General features: G+C 42.6%; 1 long non-coding RNA gene across 1 annotated transcript; it reads left to right on the forward strand.

Annotated features, from left to right (window-relative positions):
• Positions 1 to 2,678: 2,678 nt before the first annotated feature.
• On the forward strand, positions 2,679 to 8,815 carry LOC124002844. Its single transcript, XR_006833140.1, has 3 exons — positions 2,679 to 2,747; positions 3,126 to 3,279; positions 8,682 to 8,815. It is a non-coding gene; the product is annotated as an uncharacterized LOC124002844 (long non-coding RNA).
• Positions 8,816 to 9,470: the final 655 nt, after the last annotated feature.

The following is a 9,470-nucleotide window of genomic DNA, read 5'->3' on the forward strand; positions in this document are numbered from 1 at the left end:
AGAATAGAGACCAGGATATGTTGTTGTCCTGGGTCCCAATACTCAGTGTTATAGTCCTGGTCCTGAGAATAGAGACCAGGATATGTTGTTGTCCTGGGACCCAATACCCAGTGTTATAGTCCTGGTCCTGAGAATAGAGACCAGGATAGTGGGTTATAGTCCCAATACTCCAGTGTTATAGTCCTGGTCCTGAGAATAGAGACAGGATATGTTGTTGTCCTGGGATCAGTGTTATAGTCCTGGTCCTGAGAATGGACCAGGATATGTTGTTGGCTGGGTCCCAATACTCAGTGTTATAGTCCTGGTCCTGAGAATAAAACAGGTTTAAAACAACAACAGAGAAACACGTGTCTTACAGTGCTACACATCTGTTATAATAGAGACTTTTTCCTGCTTAATGGATGTATCAGGTGTAGTTTTTCACCAGTTATAAAGTGTGTTTGTTGTGTCTCTTTATGTTTCTAGGCTGCAGGGAGGGAGATGCAACAACAGCCTTGAGAACATCTGGACTCAAATAGAACTCTGTTCCAAGTTGTTGTCAGGTAAAAGTAGACGATAGCAGACAACATGATTCTTAGTGAAAGGATTGTTGTTGAGTGTTTTATTGGCTTTACTCAACTTTTATAGATCAGGTCAAATCTTATCCAAAACTTTCTGATGTAAGATTATCCTACATGAGATGTGAGATTTTATGTTGTCATAACTTAATTGAGCTTGTATATTTAAATATATGTTTGATTGCTCTGGTCTAGGGTGCATCACTTGCAGCCTTGAAACTGGAATTCTCTCTCAGCAACCCTCTAATCCTTATTTGAACACTGTGACAACAAAGTAACTGTACTGTAGTTGACATATTTCTTGTTTTAGGAATGAACACTGAAAAAACAATAGCTTGGACAACAAAAATATTACTGTAAAGGTTGTTGGTCTTTTTCTTTTCCTTCAGCATGGTTCCCATTCATGTTTAGAAATGTGTCAGTATTACGTATCCCCTAAAGTGTGCACAATCACCTCCACTGATTTGAAAGTCCGATGATTCATTATATGACCAGATACTCAGGAGCATCCGAGTGGCTCAGCGGTCTAAGGCACTGAATCTCAGTGCTAAAGGCTCCACTACATACCCTGATTCCATCCTGGGCTGTATCACAACCGACCGTGAGAGGGAATCCCATGGGGCGGCGCACAATTGGCCCAGCGTTGTCCGGGATTGTGGAGGGTTTGGCCGGGATAGGCTGTCATTGTAAATAATAATTTGTTCTTAACTGACTTGCCTAGTTAAATAAAAATATATATTTTAAACTCAAGTTGCCACCCTAACAATGAAAATAGATAATATTCTGTGAAGTTTATCAGCGGTTGGCATCCAACGTTATGGTGCATTACCCACCTACTGTAATGGCATGTGGGCCAGCAAAAGGAATCGATGAACTAAATCCTATCTGCCAGCCCAGGTTCTCTTAAAAGGTAGAAATATTTGCGACTGTCTAACGATGTTCTACTCCGTATGATTATTAAACTCAATTCTTACTCACACACTGGAGAGAAATGTGGACAATTATTTTTGTTATGTTTATTGATGGATAGCCAGGGGCACACTCCAACACTCAGATATAATTTACAAATGAAGCATTTGTGTTTAGTGAGTCTGCCAGATCAGAGGCAGTAGGGAGGACCAGGGATGTTATCTTGATAAGTGTGTGAATTGGACCATTTTCCTGTCAAAATGTAACAAGTACTTTTGGGTGTCAGGGAAAATATATGGAGTAAGAAGTCAAAGTTGACAAAAATATAAATAGTGAAGTACAGATACCCCAAAAACCTCTTTAAGTAGTACTTTCAAGTATTTTTACTTAAGTACTTTACAACACTGTAAACTTGTCATCTAAATGGAAAATGTCATAGTGAACAGTTTGTGTATAGAGGGGATGTTGGTGTGGGTGGGGTGTTCAGAGCTGTATCTTATTTAATTAACTCCTATTATCCATTAGATATTTGTGTAATGTAGAAAAATGTTTCAACAATACAAGGTGTGTTCATGTATTCAATAGATCAATATATTAAATCCATTATCTGCTCAACAACATCTGCTTCTCACTATGGACCAGAGGCCTCCTCTAGAATAACTTTGCCCCAAAAAGATCTAGACATATTTATTGTAAAACCCTTTACCAGGTTTTACTGCAGCTGATGGGACATACAGAAGAATGCAGCTATAGGAATTGTAGTTGTGGTTCTCATCCTCTGTCTCTCCGGCTTCATGGTTCAGTTGAGCATCTTTCTAAGAAGTATATTTTATTTTATCATTTTGAGTTGTTATTAACGTGATTGTTGTTCAATTATTGATTTATTCATTCACTTGTGTAAAAAAACATTAAAGTCAGCAGGGAATGGACAGGTGAGATGAGGTCAAAAGTATTTGTTTCCTTTCAGATCTTTTAACGGTGCTCGATTAATCTTGCCTGGCACAGTGGAACCAATGGAATATTCCCAAGGAATGCTTATATTGTCTCTTTTCCCCTCCAGGGAGACTCAGTCCAGTTTATGACAACGTCTCAGGCATGGCCATGGCCACTACCGCGGCACAGACTAACAGGGTGATGCTGACTACACCAATGCCCACCTCTCTTCCTCCAATAACCAGGAAGTGCCTCTGTACTCCACTGTCAACCTCCTCATCCCCAGAAAGAGGATGAGGATGTCCAGTATGATGCTGTGAAATTCAACTGCCCCAGTGCTGCCACCCGGTGAGCAAGTCCAGTCATTACAACATCTTACATAATTGTTTTATTAGATGGCACTTGTGCTTGACCCTTAGGAATGCATTAAACACTTGTATGTTAAGCAGACCAGCAATTGATTGGTTTAAATGTGTTAAAATCTACATGATTACTTAAAATGAGACCCCTAAAGAGACTGGTATAAGAAATATGGTGGAAACTCTGACTGTCCCAAGCCTCCAGTAACCCAATGCTATTAGTTTGTTTGTTGCAGTGAACGGTTGAACATTTCAGGAAAAATTAGATATTCTAGGGATACACCCAAATCAATTAGAGGTGTAGACTAAATTAATCAAATATTTAGTTTCATTTTAATCTATGTAGAATACTTATTGTGTCCAACAGGATAAAGCTAGCCCGTCCCCCTCCACCCTCCAGGAGTCCCCAGGTCGATCGCCTCCCTGTACTTTACTGCTGGGTCTGGTGGACTGCAGGAAAACACCGGGGCAGAGTGGAACTGAGAGAGGAGAAGAGGAATATGGAGATGTGATTTCATTAAGTAAGAACCATGGCGTGTGGATGAGACTACAGTCTGCTTCTGTAACAAATCATTGATTAATTATATATTGATGAAAATATCTGGTCGTTCCACCCAATTTTAAGAAGTGTAACTTGGTTTTTAAAAAGTTTGATTTCACATCATTTTAACATTCTGTCATAAAGAGCACGTGTTCAACTAAAGAAAAAACATGTTTCCCATCTCAAGAGGTTTAATGAAATATAAATACTATAGTAAGTGCCAATGTGCCAAATAAAGTAACACGGTTGACTGTAATTGGGGACAACTAAAAACAACAAAACCACTATTTTACATTGTAATATTAGTCCTTTAAATCAGCCATGAATCCTCTGGTGACGGGAATGGAAGATAGTATTGTGCAACAACGAGTAGCAATTGAATGCAATTTTCACAAAGTTATTGTTAAAATATTTGTAACATGTCTATGTCTGGGTAAAAGGGTTGACTTCCTCAGTTCTCCACCACAAAACAGCAGTAAATTGATAAAAACAGTAGAACCAGCTCACCTGCTTTTACTCTGATTTGACTATTAGATGTTCAATGTTTCTTTTTAAAAAAATAATCAAGGAACAGTTTCATCATATTAAAACAAGAGTTCAGTTCATGTATTTAATCTTTATTTAACTAGACAAGTCAGTTCAGAACAAATACTTATTTACAATGACGGCCTAGGAACAGTGGGTTAACTGCCTTGTTCAGGGTCAGAACGACAGATGTTTACCTTGTCAGCTCGGGGATTAGAGCTAGGAACCTTTTGGTTACTGGCCCGACGCTCTAACCACTAGGTTACCTGCTGCCCCAAACAGGGTAGACCTTAAAATGAGGGACAGACGTAAATGAATCACTAATCACTTGAAATAAATCATGTTCAGAAATGACTGTCAAAGTAACCAAATAACTAGGGCTTTAGATGCACACTAATCATTTCCTATTAAACTGATTATGGCATTAGTCATGTAAACATCTTACTCTGCTGATCTTAATTGGTGTGAGGTCATAACTGAAGTAAGGATACGCCTTTAAAAACACCTGGTTTTCTGAACAATCTTTAGAATGATTAGGACATGTAAACACTTTAATCAGAGTTCTAGAGGTGTATTTAATCTGAGTATGTGCTAACACAAGCAGCGCCAGCTAACTTCTTTTGACTGAGTTCAGTGAGTTCAGGAAAAACAACCAAGTACTCATCTTAGAAAGAGTTTTCACATACAAACATTATACTGCTTAAAAGAAATAACAGTCGTTGTGGAAAAACGTTTATTTTGATTGACAATTTTCAGCGTTTATCGAAGTCCCGTCAGGTAGCCTGATTTCAGGTGTGTCCATGTAAACACGATTATTAGGGAAATTGTTCATTCAAAGCATGTCAACATTTAAATCAAACTCTTGTACTAATTGACTTCACATTAATCGTATTATTCTGCACTTGTAACTCAAATCAAATCAAATTTTATTTGTCACAAACACATGGTTAGCAGATGTTAATGCGAGTGTAGCGAAATGCTTGTGCTTCTAGTTCCGACAATGCAGTGATAACCAACAAGTAATCTAACTAACAATTCCAAATCTACTGTCTTATACACAGTGTAAGGGGATAAGGAATATGTACATAAGGATATATGAATGAGTGATGGTACAGAGCAGCATACAGTAGATGGTATCGAGTACAGTATATACATATGAGATGAGTATGTAGACAAAGTAAACAAAGTGGCATAGTTAAAGTGGCTAGTGATACATGTATTACATAAGGATGCAGTCGATGATGTAGAGTACAGTATATACGTATGCATATGAGATGAATAATGTAGGGTAAGTAACATTATATAAGGTAGCATTGTTTAAAGTGGCTAGTGATATATTTACATCATTTCCCATCAATTCCCATTATTAAAGTGGCTGGAGTTGGGTCAGTGTCAATGACAGTGTGTTGGCAGCAGCCACTCAATGTTAGTGGTGGCTGTTTAACAGTCTGATGGCCTTGAGATAGAAGCTGTTTTCAGTCTCTCGGTCCCAGCTTTGATGCACCTGTACTGACCTCGCCTTCTGGATGATAGCGGGGTGAACAGGCAGTGGTTCGGGTGGTTGATGTCCTTGATGATCTTTATGGCCTTCCTGTAACATCGGGTGGTGTAGGTGTCCTGGAGGCCAGGTAGTTTTCCCCCGGTGATGCGTTGTGCAGACCTCACTACCCTCTGGAGAGCCTTACGGTTGAGGGCGGAGCAGTTGCCGTACCAGGCGGTGATACAGCCCGCCAGGATGCTCTCGATTGTGCATCTGTAGAAGTTTGTGAGTGCTTTTGGTGACAAGCCGAATTTCTTCAGCCTCCTGAAGTTGAAGAGGCGCTGCTGCGCCTTCTTCACGGCGCTGTCAGTGTGAGTGGACCAATTCAGTTTGTCTGTGATGTGTATGCCGAGGAACTTAAAACTTGCTACCCTCTCCACTACTGTTCCATCGATGTGGATAGGGGGTGTTCCCTCTGCTGTTTCCTGAAGTCCACAATTTACATTTACATTACATTTAAGTCATTTAGCAGACGCTCTTATCCAGAGCGACTTACAAATTGGTGCATTCACCTTATGACATCCAGTGGGACAGTCACTTAACAATAGTGCATCTAAAACTTAGGGGGGGTGGGGTGAGAGGGATTACTTAACCTATCCTAGGTATTCCTTAGTTTTCGTTGAGTGTGAGGTTATTTTCCTGACACCACACTCCGAGGGCCCTCACCTCCTCCCTGTAGGCCGTCTCGTCGTTGTTGGTAATCAAGCCTACCACTGTTGTGTCGTCCGCAAACTTGATGATTGAGTTGGAGGCGTGCGTGGCCACGCAGTCGTGGGTGAACAGGGAGTACAGGAGAGGGCTCAGAACGCACCCTTGTGGGGCCCCCGTGTTGAGGATCAGCGGGGAGGAGATGTTGTTGCCTACCCTCACCACCTGGGGGCGGCCCGTCAGGAAGTCCAGTACCCAGTTGCACAGGGCGGGGTCGAGACCCAGGGTCTCGAGCTTGATGACGAGCTTGGAGGGTACTATGGTGTTGAATGCCGAGCTGTAGTCGATGAACAGCATTCTCACATAGGTATTCCTCTTGTCCAGGTGGGTTAGGGCAGTGTGCAGTGTGGTTGAGATTGCATCGTCTGTGGACCTATTTGGGCGGTAAGCAAATTGGAGTGGGTCTAGGGTGTCAGGTAGGGTGGAGGTGATATGGTCCTTGACTAATCTCTCAAAGCACTTCATGATGACGGAAGTGAGTGCTACAGGGCGGTAGTCGTTTAGCTCAGTTACCTTAGCTTTCTTGGGAACAGGAACAATGGTGGCCCTCTTGAAGCATGTGGGAACAGCAGACTGGTATAGGGATTGATTGAATATGTCCGTAAACACACCGGCCAGCTGGTCTGCGCATGCTCTGAGTGCGCGGCTGGGGATGCCGTCTGGGCCTGCAGCCTTGCGAGGGTTAACACGTTTAAATGTCTTACTCACCTCGGCTGCAGTGAAGGAGAGACCGCATCTTTTCGTTGCAGGCCGTGTCAGTGGCACTGTATTGTCCTCAAAGCGGGCAAAAAAGTTATTTAGTCTGCCTGGGAGCAAGACATCCTGGTCCGTGACTGGGCTGGGTTTCTTCTTGTAGTCCGTGATTGACTGTAGACCCTGCCACATGCCTCTTGTGTCTGAGCCATTGAATTGAGATTCCACTTTGTCTCTGTACTGACGCTTAGCTTGTTTAATAGCCTTGCGGAGGGAATAGCTGCATTGTTTATATTCAGACATGTTACCAGACACCTTGCCCTGATTAAAAGCAGTGGTTGCGCTTTCAGTTTCACGCGAATGCTGCAATCAATCCACGGTTTCTGGTTTGGGAATGTTTTTATCGTTGCTATGGGAACGACATCTTCGACGCACCTTCTAATGAACTCGCACACCGAATCAGCGTATTCGTCAATATTTCCATCTGACGCAATACGAAACATGTCCCAGTCCACGTGATGGAAGCAGTCTTGGAGTGTAGAGTCAGCTTGGTCGGACCAGCGATGGACAGACCTCAGCGTGGGAGCCTCTTGTTTTAGTTTCTGCCTGTAGGCAGGGATCAGCAAAATGGAGTCGTGGTCAGCTTTTCCGAAAGGGGGGCGGGGCAGGGCCTTATATGCGTCGCGGAAGTTAGAGTAACAATGATCCAAGGTTTTACCACCCCTGGTTGCGCAATCGATATGCTGATAAAATTTAGGGAGTCTTGTTTTCAGATTAGCTTTGTTAAAATCCCCAGCTACAATGAATGCAGCCTCCGGATAAATGGTTTCCAGTTTGCAAAGAGTTAAATAAAGTTCGTTCAGAGCCCTCGATGTGTCTGCTTGGGGGATATATACGGCTGTGATTATAATCGAAGAGAATTCTCTTGGAAGATAATGCGGTCTACATTTGATTGTGAGGAATTCTAAATCAGGTGAACAGAAGGATTTGAGTTCCTGTATGTTTCCTTCAACACACCATGTCTCGTTAGTCATGAGGCATATGCCCGCGCCACTCTTCTTACCAGAAAGATGTTTGTTTCTGTCGGTGCGATGCGTGGAGAAACCCGTTGGCTGCACCGCATCGGATAGCGTCTTCCCAGTAAGCCATGTTTCCGTGAAGCAGAGAACGTTGCAGTCTCTGATGTGCCTCTGGAATGCCACCCTTACTCGGATTTCGTCAACCTTGTTGTCAAGAGACTGGACATTGGCAAGAAGAATGCTGGGGAGTGGTGCGCGATGTGCCCTTTTTCGGAGTCTGACCAGAACACCGCCTCGTTTCCCTCTTTTTCGGAGTCGTTTCCTTGGGTCGCTGCATGCGATCCATTCCGTTGTCCTGTTTGTAAGGCAGAACACAGGATCCGCGTCGCGGAAAACATATTCTTGGTCGTACTGATGGTGAGTTGACGCTGATCTTATATTCAGTAGTTCTTCTCGACTGTATGTAATGAAACCTAAGATGACCTGGGGTACTAATGTAAGAAATAACACGTAAAAAAACAAAAAACTGCATAGTTTCCTAGGAACGCGAAGCGAGGCGGCCATCTCAGTCGGCGCCACTTTACTCTACGATGGTAAAACTTGGAGAAAATATTGTATTAGTTGGGTTAAAATCTTTCTAGAAGTGACACAGGGTTGATGTGACACAGGGTTGATGTGACACAGGGTTGATGGAGAGACTTGTCAAAATTCAGAATTGTCACTTTAGCAAGTCTTTATTCATATTATTTAATAACAGGTTTAAAATGTAATACTGATGTACAATTTCTACTGGATAAATATGAAAGGGAAGCAAAAGGCCTTAATTTCATGGAAGGACCCATCTGTTTATGGACCCATCTTTGCAAAACCTAACTATTCAATGTCTTTGTTTCACAGGGGACATCCCTAATCGTTGCTCTCTAAGTGGGAGGGGCTTATCATCTGGGGAGCCTCAACAACATTATGATGCTGACAAGAAAGAGAAGAGTCTCTCCAGATCAGAACACCTCAAACACCAGCATAGAGGTACAGGAAGAAACCTCACCACTGCTCTGACTGTGGGAAGAGTTTTGCTAAACAAGACTTGAAAATTCATGTGCAAATTCACACTCTAGAGCATGCATCTAATACCTTAAAATCTCAGAGAATTCATTCAGGGGAGGGGCCTTATACCTGCTTTGATTGTGGGAAATACTTAAATCAGTCAGGAGCCCAGACTAAACACAAACACACAGGAGAGAAGCCTTATAGCTGTGATCAGTGTGGGAAGACCTTCAATCACTCAGGATCCCTGATTATACACCAAGCATACACACAGGAGAGAAGCCTTATAGCTGTGATCAGTGTGGGAAGAGTTTCAATCATTCAGGAGCGCTGACCACACACCAACGCATACACACAGGAGAGAAGCCTTATAGCTGTGATCAGTGTGGGAAGAGCTTCAATTATTCAGGAAACTTGACTGCACACCAACGCATACACACAGGAGAGAAACCTTATAGCTGTGATCAGTGTGGGAAGAGCTTCAGTCGATCAGGAGACCTGATTACACACCAACGCATACACACAGGAGAGAAGCCTTATAGCTGTGATCAGTGAGGGAAGAGTTTTGCTTTAGATTTCACCCTGACTACACACCAGCGAATACACACAGGAGAGGAACCTTATTCCTGTCTATGTGGAAAG

Source organism: Oncorhynchus gorbuscha, linkage group LG18 (genome assembly GCF_021184085.1).
Source record: "Oncorhynchus gorbuscha isolate QuinsamMale2020 ecotype Even-year linkage group LG18, OgorEven_v1.0, whole genome shotgun sequence".
NCBI lineage: Eukaryota > Metazoa > Chordata > Actinopteri > Salmoniformes > Salmonidae > Oncorhynchus > Oncorhynchus gorbuscha.